Source organism: Carcharodon carcharias, chromosome 5 (assembly GCF_017639515.1).
Source record: "Carcharodon carcharias isolate sCarCar2 chromosome 5, sCarCar2.pri, whole genome shotgun sequence".
In the NCBI taxonomy this organism is placed as follows: domain Eukaryota; kingdom Metazoa; phylum Chordata; class Chondrichthyes; order Lamniformes; family Lamnidae; genus Carcharodon; species Carcharodon carcharias.
The window spans coordinates 66,852,446-66,869,603 of NC_054471.1; the positions used below are offsets into that span (position 1 = coordinate 66,852,446).

General features: G+C 42.0%; 1 protein-coding gene across 10 annotated transcripts in view; it reads right to left on the reverse strand.

The window, feature by feature from the left end:
- The window catches only part of rngtt (RNA guanylyltransferase and 5'-phosphatase), a 399,787-nt gene that overhangs the window by 303,551 nt on the left and 79,078 nt on the right, over positions 1 to 17,158 (reverse strand). The window lies entirely within an intron of this gene.

A 17,158-nucleotide genomic window follows, 5' to 3' on the forward strand; every position in this document is an offset into this window, starting at 1 on the left:
ATGGGGGTTTCTACAACAGACAAGCACAGTTCTTGCTGCCAGCAGCAAGAATCAGTTCATACCACTTACTACAGGAAAGCTCCATTGCTCATCTGCAACTGCATATATGGGGTTCAGGGTTGTTAGAAATGCATTGAGGGAATATTGTGAATAAAAGGGATAGATAGGCCAAAGATCTTCTCCTATCTGAAACCTAACTGTTGTAACTAATAAAGCATCTATGGCATGCATACAAGTCACAATGACTTTTCCTATTTTCTTCTAATTCAGGCTAGAAAAGTATCTAGCCATCTGAGCCATAGGCCTGTAAATCTACAAAATAAAATTTCACGCTTAAACATCACTACACATTACAGAAGGTTCGTTATGCGAGCAGAGCACCCCTTTGTTGCCAGATGGCACAGACTAAAGCTGCCTGCCATCATGCATTCCACAGTTCAGGCTGCTCCATAGCCCTGGATTTTAAAAAAATCTTGTGGGGGAGGAGAGGTAGCAAAGATCAAGCCAGTGAAAATTCATAGCTTATACAGCTTTAATGCTGCACGGAAAATGATTTGGCCCAAATGTGGTAAGCAGCCATCTGTCCTTAGCCAATGTAGTTAATAAAATGTCAAGCTGCTATTGAGAATTCGAATATTATTCAGAAGATCAATGCTCAATACTTCCAATAATACTCAGATGCCTCGGCTGCTTCCTCCCTTGTCCATTAAGCCAAACTTCCCCCTGCCCTCGTGCTGAACTTGTCTTTTCCCCCCCCAACTTATTAGCTTACATTTCGATGGCTCCCTCTGCTCAGGTACTCCCTTTGCCCTTTCAAACTGCCATCAATGACTCCTCAAATAACCCACCATTGATCCCCCTTTCCTTACAGGCTACCAATCAACAATTTCCTTTTCTCTCGAATACATTATCACCTCTGAATTCCATGCTCATCTTTTCCACAATTCCAGTTACATATCTCCAATCAGGCCTCTATTTCTGTCACAGCATCAAAATGGCACTGACCACAATCACAAACATTCTGTGACTGTGGCCATTATCTTTCCTCTTTCGCTTTGGCCTCTATGCACCCTTTGACCGTCAAAGCATCCTCTTCTAACAACTCTCTTCTGTGGTCCATCTCAGTGGGTTTGCCCTCAATTAGTTCCAGTTGTACCTGTCGAATTACTGCCAAAGCTATGGTTTCTTTCCCCACCTACACATTATCTCCAGGCTCCAATCTCCAAACCCCAACACAATAATTTCTCTCATCCTTCCAAATCTCTGGAACAGCTGCCAACCCCACCCCACAGCCCGGCACACTCTTGCTTGACTCTGGCTCTTTGTGTATCCCTGCTTCCCTTGGTCCCAGTCAATGGTAGCCATGCATTCAGCCATCTTGGCCCAACAGTCCAGAATCCCCTCCACCATCACCTCCTACTAAAACCCACCCTTTACTTAAACCACATATCTAAAAGAAAATAAAAACAAGATGGTATCTTTGATAAAAACAAAAAAACTGCGGATGCTGGAAATCCAAAACAAAAACAGAATTACCTGGAAAAACTCAGCAGGTCCGGCAGCATCGGCTTTTCTTCTCCGCCGATGCTGCCGGACCTGCTGAGTTTTTCCAGGTAATTCTGTTTTTGTTTTGGTATCTTTGATGTAGTGCCAAAGTTATTCATGTTTTAGAGCTTTACAGCATGGTTTGTATTTAATAATTCAGAAATCCTCAGGAACACTTTTTTAAACAGTTCAGGGAGCTACAACTTGAAAAATGACAGTTCAATACGCAATATTTGTATGCAATAACTTCTTAACTTCCCATGATAAATCTAAGTTTCTTGTGGGCACAGTTCAAATCCCCATTGTGTCAATTATTAGCTTTGCATTTCCAATATTCAAGTGGAATATGCATCATAATCAGTGTCATTTGTAAAATGAGTGTTCAAATATATGAGAGATTGAATCCATGAAAGTTATTCCATTATTCAGATTACATTCTATCAAATGGCATGCAGTTCTTCAGTTCCATTTTGAAATAACTGATGAGTCATAAAATCATTTGGCAGTGACACTGAAAAACTGTCAAATGAATATCAAATTCAACCATGTCAGACTTTATTACATTTTGCACCCAATAAAGTAAACCAGTTTCCACTGTTTTCTTTGTTTTAAATATGAAGCATTGTTATTTAAATATTACATCTTTTTACAGAAGTGGCACTGTTTGTTTGGCCAACTTTTTCAGAAATATGAATGGAGTATCACTTAGCTACTAATTGAATTTCTTCAGAATTAAACATTTTGCCGCTTCAGAACCCCAAGGAGTAAAACAAGGTAAGTTCAGAAGTCACTAACAAATCGCTCGGCTTCACTTAAGATACTAAAAATGGGCTCCTTACTTTTATTTAATACACCATTTGTACAATTAGAATGTGGCAAGTATTTTAGCTGATGAAGATCCTAAGCTTTGGAGGTAACTGTCCAGTGAGAGCAATCAGTAAGTAATTAATTCCAGCAAAAAAGAGACAGAAGAGAATTACTTAACCCACTCACCATGACTGTATCTTAATCCAAGTGAAAAGAAATACATTTTAAGCAATAAGTAAGGAAAACTGCACTTATTTTGCAACTTTTTACAGTTCTCCCATGAATTAGATATCCTGACCCTGGAAATGCTCATGTTGTCAACAAAGACAATATCAGCACTCAATTTCCAGAAATCCCTTGACATTAACACTTTTTAAAGAATATTAAAAGCTTGCTGGCATTCAAGGAATTAACAAGAAACTCGAGCAATTAGACATTCTGTTATTGTGTTTGCAGAGAAATGACTGCTTTAAAGAGTGGTGGTCGGGGAAAACAGCACTGAATTTTAGATTAGCTAACTAATGAGATAAACTTGAAACATCTGAGGATTAGTAACGATTAACAATCTAGGTGTCACACTCATGCAGTGCCTCAGTATACCAACACCCTGCACCATGCAGTTTCTCACACAGCAAGTTTCTTAGCTCATCTGTGTCATTGGCAGAGATGGTGAATGAAGGAGGAAAAGGGCAAACAGATGAGTCAATATCAGGCATTAGTTACAAATCAGAAAGCAGACGACTTACACATGCCCCTCCGCTGGGAAATAAGAACAGAAGAAATAGGAATAGCATAGATCATATGGCCCGTCCAGCCTGCTGCACCATTCAATATGAGCATGGTTGATCTTAGGCTTCAACTCCACTTTCCTGCTGCTCCCCATATCTGATTTCCTGAGAAACCAAAAATCTGTCCATTCCAGCCTTAAATATATTCAACGATGGAGCATCCATAACGTTCTGGGATAGATAATCCCAAACATTCACCACCTCTTCAGTCCTAAATTGGCCCCTTATCCCATGTTTTAGAATCCCCAACCAGCAGAAACAATCTTTCAGCATCCAACCTATCAAGCCACTTCAGAATTTTATAGGTTTCAATAAGATTGCCTCTCATTCTTCTAAACTCCAGAGAACATAAACCTAAAACAAAAACAGAATTACCTGGAAAAACTCAGCAGGTCTGGCAGCATCGGCGGAGAAGAAAAGAGTTGACGTTTCGAGTCCTCATGACCCTTCGACAGAACTAGTTTATTCAGCCTATTGTAGGACAGCTCCCTCATCCCAGGGACCAATTTAGTGAACTTCACTGTACCATCTCCAAAGCAAGTACATCCTTTCTAAATGTGCCGATCAAAACTGCTCATGGTATTCCAGATGTGGTCTCACCAAAACCCTGTACAATTGTCGCAGGAATTCTTTATTCCTGTACGCCAATCCCCTTGCAATAAAATGCCAACATGCCGTTTGCTTTCCTAATTGCTTGCAACACTTGCACGCTAACTTTGTGTTCCATGTATGAGCATACCCAAGTCTCTTTGATTATCAACAACTACAAGTTTCACACCTTTTGAAAAACATTCTGCGTTTTTATTCTTATAACCAAAATGAATAATTTCATACCTTCTTACATTATGCTCCATCTGCCATCTAGTTGCCCAATCACTTAACCTGTCTATATCTTTTTGCAACCTCTCTGCATCCTCCCCTCAACTTACCTTTCCACCTAGTTTTATATTATTAGCAAACTTAGATACATTACTCTCTGTCTCTTCATCTAAGTCATTAATATAGACTGTAGATACCTGAGGCCCGAGCACTCATCCTTGTAGCACTCCATTATTCGTTGTCTACCAAGTTGAAAAAGCCTCATTTATGCCCATTCTCTGCTTTCTATCCATTAACCAATCCGCTACCCATGCTAAATAATTACCCCCAACTCCGTGAGCCCTTATAGCTTGCCTATTAACCTATGTGGCACCTTATTGAATGTCTTTAGGAAATCCAGGTATACTACATCTACTGGTTCCCCTTTATCTACCCTAGAAGTTATATCCTCAAAGAACTCTAATAAATTTATCAAACAGATTTTCCTTTAGTAAAACCATGTTGACTTGTTCTAATCATGCTTTTCTAAATGCATTGTTAAAACTTCCTTAATAATACTTTCCAGCATTTTCCCAACAACTGATGTTAGACTAACTGACCTGTAGTTCCCTATTTTCTCTCTCCCTCCTTTCTTGAGAAGCAGTGTAACATTTGCCAACTTCCAATCTGATCGGACCTTTCCCGAATCCAAGGAATTTTAGAAAATCATTGCCAGCATATCACTGTCCCTGCACTGCCTTTTTTTCATTCTTTCATGGGATGTGGGCATCGCTGGCAAGGCCAGCATTTGTTACCCATCCCTATTTGCCCTTGAGCTGAATGGCTTGTTACAGTTCAGAGGGCAGTCAAAATTCAACCACATTGTTGTGGATCTGCAGTTACATATAAACCAGACCAGGTAAGGATGGCAGATTTCCTCCCTAAAAGGACATTAGTGAAGAAGATGGATTTTTACAACAATCATGGTCTCCATTACAGTGCCAAGCTTATATTCCAGATTTGATAACTGAATTAAATTCCACCAGCTGCATTGGTGGGATTTGAACTCATGCCCCCAGAGCATTAGCCTGGGCCTCAGGATTACTAATCCAGTGATATCATCATTACGCCACCATGTCCCCCCAGGGACCCTCAGGTCCTGGAGATTTGTCAGATTTTAGTCCCTTAAGTTTCTCCAATACTCTTTCTCTGCTGATATTAATTTTCTTACATTCTTTACTCTTTTTAGCCCCTAGATCATCAATTTGTGTTATGAAACTTGTTTCTTTCTACTGTGAAGACAGGTGCAAAATACTTGTTCAATGCCTCTGACATTTCCTCATTCCTCATGATAATTTTTCCCATCTCTGTTTCTACGGGGCCAGTGTTTACTTTAGCTATTCTTCCTTTTTATATACTTATAAAAACTGTTACAACTGGTTTTATTATTTCTGGCTAGTTTACTTTCATTCTTTTTATCAACTTTTTGGTGGCCCTTTGTTGGTTTCTAAAGCACTCAATCCTCAGACTTGCTCCTGTTTTTTGTAACATTGTAAGCCTCTTCTTTTAATCTGATACAATCCTTAACTTCCTGAGTGATCCACAGGTGGGTCTTTCTTGCTGAGTTTTTGTTTTTTCAATGGAGTGTATTTTTGTTGAACATAGAACTGTTTCTTTAAATGTTTCCCACTATTCATCTACCTTACCCAATTAACCTTAGCCAATTTTACCCCCATACCTACGTAAGTGGTTCTGTTTAAGTTTAAGATTCTTGTTTGTGATTGAAGCATGTCACTTTCAAATTTAACATGGAATTCAATGGCATTATGATCACCATTTCCCAGTGGATCCTTTACTATGACATTATTAATTAACCCTGCTTCATTATGCAATACTTGATTCTAAGATAGCTTTATCCTTGGTCAGTTCCACAACATATAATCCCAAGAAACTGTCACAAAAAACATTCTAGAAACTCAACTTCTAGATCACTCTTACCAAGTTGATTGTCCCAGTCCATATAAAGGTTAAAAGTACCCCACAATTATTACATTTCTTTTGTTACAAGTGCCAATAATTTCTAGTTTAATACTTTTCTGACCGTATAACTACTGGTAGAGGGCCTATAGACTATCCCAATGTTTTCTGACTCTTGCTGTTCCTAATTTCCACACAACTTCATGATCTTCAGAGGCCATATCCTTTTTCACTCATGTCCTTATGTCATCACTTACTATCAGGGCTACCCCTCTTCCATTACTATTCTGTCCGTCTTTCCCAAATATGTGTACCCTGGAATATTTAGTTCCCAATTTTGATTACCTTGTAACCATGTGCCTGTAATGGCGATTAGATCTAAATCATTTACCACTATTTGTCCTACTAGTTCATCTCTCTTATTACAGATGCTTTGAGCATTAAGATAAAGAACTTTTAATTTCATTGTTTTACTTCTACTCCTTTTTCACTGATGTACAATTTTTGTTAAACTCTGTCCCTTTCTGCCCCACTCTGCTTTTCTTTACCTACATAGCTTACTGTTCAGATGCCTCAGGATTTCTAAATCTCCCTTCACCTGAACCCTCCTCCCTACAGTTTTAAACCCAGTTTGCAGCCCCAGTAATATGATTGGCCAGAAGACTGGTCCCAACCCGATACAAGCGAAATCCATCCCATCAGAATAGCTCACTCTTCCCTGAGTGCTGATGTGTGCCCCATGATTATGAAATCCCTTCTCACACCACTTTTTCAGCCATGCGTTTAATTCTCTAATCTATTTGACCTCATGCCAATTGGCGGGCGGCTGAGGCAACAATTCAGAAATGATTACCTTTGATGTTCTGCATTTTAACTTGGACCCTAACTCCTCAAATTCTCTTAGCAGATCATTCCTGGTTCTACCTATGTCATTGGTGCCCACATGGACCATGGCAACTGGATCCTCCCTATTCGAGTTCCTCTCCAGTCACAAGGAAACATTCATAACCCTGGCACCAGGCAGGCAACAAAACCTTCAGAACACCCGATTGCAGCTGCAGAGACCAGTACTACCCCCGATTATACTTTCTCCTATCACTACTACATTCCTCTTTGCTCCCCCCATTCGAATGGCATCCTTCAACATGGTGCTACGCGCAGTCCACTTATCCACTTTGCATTCCTTTTCCTCATCCACACAGGCAGCAAGCGTCTCGTACCTGTTGGAGGAGCCTCAACCCCTGACTTTGTCCATCAGGACAAGCCAATTCCCTGACCTCCTGTCTCTGACCACTGGCCAAATCCAAAGTTCTGTTCAACCTAAGGGGTGTGCCTTCTGCCTCCTGGAACAAAGTGTCCTGGTTATTCTCTCCCTCCCTGATGCATCACAATGCCCGCAACTCAGACTCCAGCTCAGCAACTCTGAGCCGAAGTTGCACATGTTGCAGGCTTATCTACCGCAGAAATAGTTGTCCGAGATTGCAGTGCACTCCACAAACTAATACATGTTGCAGTTACAGCACAACACCAGATCTGCCATTTATTTATTTAGTCAATTAGTTAATAACTTATACAGCTAAAGTGATAGAAAGTTGCAATCTCCTAGCTTGGAGATAAAGAAAGAAAACTCACCAACTACTGGAGGGCAAAAAAAAATAGAAAAAGGAGCACCTCTCTCCCCGTGCACCCACATGAACCAAATTCCCAACTACGCACTCTGTCTCCGCCTCACTCCAGCATAGTCTCCGCTCCATGTGTTCCCTTACTTCATCAATAGCACAAGGCATTTGAGAGAATAAACATGCTTGACTGAGGTAGAGGCAAAAAATTATTTTAAAAAAGTGGGGAGGGAAAGGCAAAAAATTTGATGAACACTCAAAAAAAACAAAATCAGTTTTTTAGATTTATTCATACATAGGATATGGGCGTCGCTGATTAGGCCAACATTTATTGCCCATCCCTAATTGCATTGGAGAAAGTGGCGGTGCAGTCTATGTGGTGCTGCTACATCCACAGTGCTGTTAGGGAGGGAGTTCCAGAATTTTGACCCAGTGACAGTGAAGGAACGATGATATAGTTCCAAGTTGTGCAATTTAAACAGTACTTGGACCACCAAAAAAAAATCAAGCTTTAATTTCACAAAGATCACAGCTGAGTAGACCATCTAAATTATGCATCTATAGAAACTCAGTCTCAGAATTACAACATCCAAATACTTCTTCAATGGCTCCAGAGAAACCTGCTCCAGATTTTAAAACACTCTTCCTGCAACCTACCCTTTCCCTGTAGCTATGTTTTAATTTGAAATGGTGTTTTGGATCAATATTTCTGTTTTATCAGATTATATACCTCAAAAAGGTTCTTTCACATTCATCTAATTTCAATGCTAAATAACTTGACTTTTCTCATAACTGAGTCTGCAGCTCACCCAGATTCCCTTTATTTGTACTAGTTCTAGGATTTGAAATTTTCCTTCTAACTTAGTGATCAGAACAAACTGTTGGATTGATGCGGCCTGACCAGAGCAGCATACATATTGCAGCATAAAAAGCTCAAATTCTACTAATTTGGCAATATAGTTCAGCATTCTATTTGCTTTGTTGATTACTGCTCTCCAATGACTGGAAATTGTTAGTCTCAGTCTAAAATCACTTCCAGATTTCTTTCAGCCACCTGCCCCGACCAAGTTCAATACCAGTGATCACATACAATGCACCCCTTTTTCCTTCCAATCCTTTCAGCCCCAGGACATCACCACAGCAGTTCCTCAGTGCAGCATCCTAGGCTCAAATGTCTTCAGCTGCTTCATCAATAAGTTTCCCACCATTATTAAATTAGAAATTGGGATGTTCACTGATGACTACAGTGTTAAGCTCCATTCTAATTCCTCGGAGACTGAAGTAGTCCAAGCCTGTATGCAGCAAAGCCTAGACAACATTTCAGGTTGGGGATATAAGTGACATGTGACATGTGATATAGGTGAGGCGGTGGGACCCAGGGTAATCCTCTGGGGACCCAAGTTCGAATCCCACCACAAGAGATGATGGAATTTGAATTCAATAAAAAAAAACTGGAATTAAAAGTCTAATGATGACCATGAAACCATTGCCGATCGTTGTAAAAACGCATCTGGTTCACTAATGTCCTTTAGGACCTGCTGTCTTCACCTGGTCTGGCCTACACGTGACCGCAGGCCTACAGCAATGTGATTGACTTTTAAATTCCTTCAGAACATGGGTAATAAATGCTCACATCCCATGAATGAACAAAAATTATTTAACATTCATGCCACACAAATGCCAAGCAATATCTATCTCCAATGAGCACGAGTATTATTACTTACCCATGACATTCAATTGCATTAACATTGCCAAATTCCCTAACATCCTGGGGATAACTACCGACTAGAAATTTAATTGGACCAGCCACATGAATGCTGTAGCAGAGAATTTGCAGCTCCAGTTGCTAAGTCATCATCCTCTAACTCCCCAAAGCCTGCCCATTTTGTGCAAGGCACAGGTCAGGAGCAAGTGCCTGGATGGATGCAGCTGCAACAGTCAAGAAGCTTAATACCATCCAGGGTAAAGCACTCCACTTTGTCACTTTACCCAACAGCCTAAACATCCACCTGCTCCACCACTAGCATGCCATGACTGCACTGTATATTATCTATTGGAGGTACTGCAGCAATTTTCCCACAGTTTCTTCAGCAGCACCTACCAAACCTGCAATCTCTATCACCCAGAAAGACAAAGACAGCAGTTACATGGGAACATCATCACCTCCAAGTTACATACTATCATGATATGGTCATGAATTGCTATTCCTTTAGCACTGTTAAATCAAAAACCTAGAGCTTCCCGCCTTCAGGGCCTTGAGGAGGCATATTCACCTGTGGACTGCATGCTTCAAGGAAGCCCATCAGTAGCTTCTCAAGGTCAACCAGGGATTGGCCTTTCCAGCAACACCCACATCCCAAGACTGAATTTTAAAAATGCTGTGTTATCAGTTCTTTTTACTTACAAACATGCAAACAAGGAGCAGGAGTAGGCCATTCAGCCCCTCGAGCCGACTCTGCCATTTAATACGATCATGGCTGATCTGATAGTAGCCTGAAATCTGCATCCCACCTATCGCTGATAACCTATCGCCCCCTTGCTTACCAAGAATCTATACATCATCATTCACTGTTTAATAAAATAAGATTTGGCAGCTTGTTACATGAGTCACAGTTCAGTGAAGTGTTTATTTGACCACCTTCCAAAGTCAAGAAAGATCACCTGATAAAACCACATCTTGGCTAAGCAGTATGAGGAGTTCCTATCCGCTGGTCTCACCACAAATTGTCAGCCAACAATGACTTTTGGTTTAAGGAACAAGGTCTAATCTAGTGCGCTCAGAGCAACTTCGCATCCTCACTGATTTCAACCTTCATCTCAACTCATCATGCTCCCTCCAGGGTTAAGTGCCTCCAAACCTCCGTTAAGCTTTCTCTCCATATAAATCCCCTTAACTTTATTCACAGTCGCTATCACCTTTTAGCCATTGTACGTGGCTTTACTGCCCCCGTTGTGTCAATCACAGATAATGCCATCCCTGATCACTCCCCTGTATTCCTCTCCTCCCACATCCCCTTTCCCACCTCTATTTTATTCTGTGGCCACCCGTACAAACATTTTCTCACAATTCACTCATGCCTGCACTTTCAAAATTCCAACTGTTCAACATTTGCCCCTCCATTCTGCAACTACCAATCCGCTCAACCACACCTTCACCTCAACATTTGATGCCCTAGTCCCCATTAAAAACGTTATTCTCTCACACCCTAGCCATTTCCTCTCATACGGCCCTCACCTCCACTCCAAGTCCAAGGCATAATGGTGGACAACTGCTTGAGCCATTCACTGCCAGATCTGAACCAACTAAATGAAGCACCTTCGGGTCCTGTTGGCACCTACTAAAACTGCTCGTTATTCCAGGGCCATCCTGGATTGCAAAGATAGCCTTGGCTTCTTTTCTCCACTGCAAAAAAATCTTTTCAAATCCCTTCTCCTCCATCAAATGCAAGGAGTTCACGCACTTTGTCATGAATGTTGAACATTCAGTTGTCTCTGAAACTTCCCTCCTTACCCTCAGCCCACTGGGTCAAGCTTCCTCAAGGGCTCACCCGTGCCCCTCGACCCTGAACTTGCATCTTTCTCTATCTTCTCTCCTATCCATCTCACACCATCTTGTCCATGAGACCAGACTCCTGCTCTCTGGACTCTATTGCTACTAAAATACTGACAATTTGCCTTCCTGGCTCACTCTCTTCAGGTACTGTCCTCTCCTGCCATCCTTCATTTTTTTTCTTTTTCTTTCATGGGATTTGGGCATCGCTAGCTAGACCAGCATTTATTGCCCATCCCCAACTGCCCTTGAGAAGGTGGTGGTGAGCTGCCTTCTTGAACCACGGCAGTTCATGTGGTGTAGGTACACCCACAGTGTAGTTAGGGAAGGAGTTTCAGGATTTTGACCCAGTGACAGTGAAGGGACGTTGATACAGTTCCAAGTCAGGATAGTGTGTAGTTTGGAGGGGGTACTTGCAGGTGGTAATGTTCCCATGCATCTGCTGCCCATGTCCTTCCAGGTGGTAGAGGCCATGGGCTTGAAAGGTGCTGTTGAAGGAGCCTTGGTGAGTTGCTGCAGTGCATCTTGTAGATGGTACACACTGCTGATACTGTGCAGATGGTGGAGGGAGTGAAATATGCCATATCGTCCTTCTCCTTTAAAAATCAAACCTTGACCCCTCAGGGCAGTGCTTTGCAAGGACTATCTCCAAACTCCCTTTCCTCTCCAAAGTTCTTCAATAAGCTATCGCCTCTCAAATCCAGTTTCATCTTTCTGGAACTCCATACTTGAATCCCTTCAATCAGGATTCTGCCCCGTCACAATTCTAAAATGCCTCTTACCAACGTCACAAATGACTATGTGATGGTGACTGTGGTAACCTCTCTCCTCAGCCTTCTCAACATGTATGCTGCCTTTGCAATAGTTAACCACACCATCCTCATGCAAAGCCTCTCCCCTGTTATCCAGTTGAGTGGACTTGTTCCATTCTTATCTATTCAGTCATTGCCAGGGAATCATCTGCAATGCTTTCTCTTCCTGTCTGCACACTGTAACTTCTGGTGTTTTTGTTTATTCTTTCATGGGTGTGGATGTCGTTGGCTAGGACAACATTTGTTGCCCATCCTTAATTGCCCTTGAGAAGGTGGTGTTGAGTTGCCATCTTAAATCACTGCAGTCCATGTGGTGTAGGTATCCCACAGTGCTGTTAGGTAGGGAGTTCCAGGATTTTGCCCACCATCTATTTCCACCTTTGGAATCATTGCCCAACTCTGTCCCTGCCTCAGCCCACCTTCTGCTGAAACCCCCTGTCCCATGCTGTTGTGTTGCCTTTAGATTCAACTATTCCAACAAACTCCCGGTCAAGCTCCTATCTTCTACCCTCCGTAAACTTGAAGCTATCCAAAACTCTGCTGCCCAAATCCTAACACCAACTGGTAGGTCGGTTAGCTCACGTGGCTAGATGGCTAGAGTGTGGTGCAAAACTACACCAATGGAGCAAGATCAATCGGCTACCAGCTGTGACTGTTCATGCAGACTTGTTCCTCACCTTGCACCATGCTTGTGGAATGGTGTCCTTCAAGCTATAAATAGCCAGTCGTCTCTCTCTCTAACGGAGGAGTTTGCCCATGGTCTTTTGTGGATTGTGACTAAATACTTAATTACTTAGATCACACCAAATCCCATTCACCCATCACTCCAGTGCTCTCTGATCTACACTGAGGTGTTGCTTAACTGGGAGTCCATTTTAAAATTTGCTTCATTTTCAAATTCTTTATCGTCTTGCCTCATCCTATTGCTACAATCTCCTCCAGCCTTAAGATCCTTCAAGGTACCTGCGCTCCTCCAATTCTGGCCTCTTGAGCATCCCAAGATTTAATCACTTCACCAATGGTGGCAATGCCTTCAGTTGAAACCTCCCCATCCCATTCTTTTTTCAAGTTACTCCTTAAACCCTACCTCTTTGACCAAGCATTTGACCATCTACCCCAATATCTCCTTATGTGCCTCAGTATTAAGTTTAATTTGATAATGCTCCCTTGAAGCACCTTAGGATGTTTTACTATGTTAACAATGCAATATATGCACTATCCTTGTAGTACTGCAGATAAGAAAATAGGAAATGCATAATCAGATGGAAGGTACTAGAAAGCAGTGAATGAAGTAGAAATGAACCTCAGAGTCTTGGTAGACTCAAGTTTAACATTTCCAACCCACTAAGAGCCACAATTAATGGAGTATTTTGCTGTTTTGATTACGAAAAGTCACAACCAAACTGCAGTATGCTAGTCAAATCACGCTTTGAATTCTACATTCAGTTTTAGTGGCCAAGAAACGAGGTACTGAAGACATTGCAAAATAGAGATGCAAGGCTGATCCCTGGTGTCAGAGATCTGACATAATAAAACACTAGTGGAACTTGGGCTTGTCAGCTCGGAAGGTAACAAATAGTATTAAAAAGATTATTCTAGGATACTACTACACTTTAAACAATAGAAGCAGGGTAAGGGGACATAAGGAACTTTAGGGCTGATACTGGTGCTCTTGCTCACACAGAGTGCGGTCAAAAATTGCAATGTTCTTCTGAGCAAAGCAATGAAGGCAATTCAGAACAATTCAGTACAGCAATAACAAAGGCAGAGAAGTGTAAAGATGGGCTAAATTGCTTCTTCTAAGAATATTTTGCCAGATGGTCTGTGTGAATTCATTTAAAATGATATAAATTTGGTAAGCAATTCTGACCATGTATTAAAATAGCTACTTCCTGAGGTCTCCAGCATCTCAGATACCAGTCTGCAGTCAATTCAATGCACTCCACATGATATTAAGAAATGGCTAAATGAACTGGATACTGCAAAGGCTATGGGTCCTGACAACATTCTAGCAATTGCACTGAAAACTTGTGCCACAGAACTAGATGCACTCCAAGCCAAGCTGTTCTAGTACAGCTACAGCATTGACATCTACCCAGCAATGAGGAAATTTGCCGAAGTGTGTCCTATCCACAAAAAACAGGGCAAATCCTACCCAGCCAATTACCACCCATCAGCAAAGTAATGAAAAGGGTCATCAGTAGTGTTATCAAGCGGCACTTACTCAAGAAACAACCTGCTCACCGACGCTCAGTTTGGGTTCAATCAGTGCCTGACCTCAATTCAAACATGGACACAAGAGCTGAACTAGGTGAGGTGAGAGTTACTGTCCTTGACATCAAGGCTGAGTGTGGCATCAAGGAACCCTAGCAAAACTGCAGACAATGGGAACCAGGGGGGGAACTCTCCACTGCTCAGAATCACAAACTAGCACAAAGAAAGATGGTTATGGTTGTTGGAGGTCAATCATATCACTCCAAAGACATCACTGTAGGATTTCCTCAGGGTAGTGTCCTAGGCCCAACCATTTTTAGCTGCTTCATCAATGACCTTCCTTCCATCATAAAGGTCAGAAGTGGGGATGCTCACTGATGATTGCACGATGTTCAGCACCATTCGCAACTCCTCAGAAACTGAAGCTGTCCGCGCCCATATTCAGTAAGACCTGGACAACATGAAGACTTGGGCTGACAAGTGGCAAATAACATTCATGCCACACAAGTGCCGGACAATGACAATTTCCAACAAGAGAGAATCCAACCATCTCCCCTTGACATTCAATGGCATTACCCATCACTGAATCCCCCACTAACAACATCCTGGGGGTTACCACTGACCAGAAACTGAACAAGTCCAATTTCCCCACTCTATCCCCGCAGCTCTGCAAATTATTTCCCTCAAGTGCCCGTCTAATTTCCTTTTAAAATCATTCATCACCTCCATTTCCACTACCTTTGTAAGCAGTGCGTTTCAGGTCATCATCACATGCCGAGTAAAAAGATTCCTTCTCAAATCTTTCCTGTATCGCTGCCCAAAACCTTAAATCTGTCTCCTCTAGTTGTTGTACAATCGGCTAATGGGAACAGTATTTCTTTGGCTACCTTATCCAAATTGTTCGTAATCTTATACACCTCTATCAAATTTCCAAACTCTTTTGCTCCATGGAGAAACTACCCTAGCTTCTTAAACCTAAACTTGTAGCTAAATCCCTCATCCACCTGGAGCCATTCTGGTAAATCTGAAGTGAAGTGATACATTGGTAGGAAGGCTGGGGAGAGGCAAAATAAAATAAAATGACAATTCTAATGGGGGGCACAGGAACAAAGAGATCTGGGGGTATATGTGCACAAATCGTTGAAGATAGCAGAGCAGGTTGAGAAAGCAGTTAAAAAGACATTCGGGATCCTGGGCTTTATAGTGGCTTAGATTACAAAAGCAAGGAAGTTATGTTGAATAAGCAGTCTGATCATTTAGCAATATTGGAGGATTCAAGAGAGGTGATGGTGAGGTAGAGCTGGGTCACTGCACATGTGAAAATTAACACAATGCCTTCAGGCAATGTTGCCAAGGAGCAGCATGAGAAATGTGAGGCGCCAAGGATAGATCCTTGGGGGACATCACAGATTTGTGAAAGTAGGAAGAGAAGCCACTGCAAGTGATTCTCTGGCTACGATTAGATGAATAAGTTTGGAACCAGATGAGAGCTATCCCACCCAGCTGGGCGACAATGGAGAGGCATTAGAAGAGGATGGTGTGGTCAAGTGCTAGGGTTCCCAAATCAGAGTGAAGCTCTTCTAGGAGATTTTTTTCCTCCAAACATGACGACGTCGACTGACCTTTAACCTGTCATTTTCAAACCCTTGCACAGTAAAGCCATCATTTTTTATTTTAATATGGGACTCATGTCTTTAAGCAGAATGCTTTCTAAGTTTGGCTTTTAGGCCTTTTTAATCCATGCAATTTTTCTAGCCCAGCAGCAAAGCAGGAAACAGGAAGTAGCACTCCACCTTACCTCTCAGGACTTTCTTTTTAGCCGGGGTGCAGGGAGCCGCTAAAGCTTTCTAGGCTGGGCTGGACTGGTGGATATGTACATTCCAAGTAGGTAGGGCAGTTGAAAGTTCAGACTGTTGCTTTTGATTGCTCGCTCCTGTACCTCCTGTCTGGACTGGCTTCAATAGTCTCTAACTTCTCTCTCTGCTCAAAGTTGGCCAACTGGAGGCTCGCTCACTCACTCAGGCTTAGTGTTGGCCACCAGCAGGAAAAAAACCAGGCAAGGCAGCAAGCAGCAACGTTCACGAGTGCACGACGTGTACGCAATTGCAACATAAAGGTATGTTATCACGCTGTGCTGCGCAGAGTGCTGCCTGAAAACGCAATCATCCATCGCCACTCAGTTAAATGGACTCTGTGGCCACCAGGAGTCAATTAATGAAATCTTTTCATTTTAAAATCTCCTGGAACAGCTTTTAACAGCCACCAGGAGATTGAGGACAAATCTAGTAGTCACTCCGGACATTGCAGGAAGGTTGGCAACCCTATCAAGGGTGTCAAAGATTGCTGACAGGTTGACAAGGATGAGGAGGTAAAGTTTACCTTTGTCACAGTCACACAGAATGTCATTTGTGACTTTAAGAGCTATTTTGGTACCATGGCAGAGATGGAAACCTGATTGGAGATATTCAAACATGGAGCTCCGGGAAAGATGGGAAAGCATTTGGGACACAAGAATATGTTCTAGGACTTTGTAGAGGAAAGGGAAGTCAAGGGTTGAATTTTAGGAAGAGAGCTGTAATGATGAACAGATGGGATAATATACCATAATCACACCTGGAGTGGACAAGTGTAATAAAGGTGATTGCATTGTCCTAGCTCATCTACCTTTTATAAATGCCACATACTGGATGGGTCTCAGCTAGACAATTCCACAATCTTGACAAAAGCACAGCAGGGTTCCTTCAAACAAATAAACAGCTGCGACTGGGATAACATTATCTACCAATCTGGAATGTCTCATCTGAAGGACACCACCTGTCAATGGATTGAGTACTCCCACAATACTGCATTTGAGTATCAACTTACATTGTGCATTCAACCCTTGTGTGTGGCTCAAACCCACAACTTTCTGACTGAAATCTGAGAGCTTTACCAGGTGAATCTAAAGGTCCCATGTTACTAAACAAAGAGCAGGAAATTCTTCCTGTGTTCCAGCCATCATTTCTCCTTCAGCCTACACCACCAAAAGCCGATTAACTGGTCGTTAAT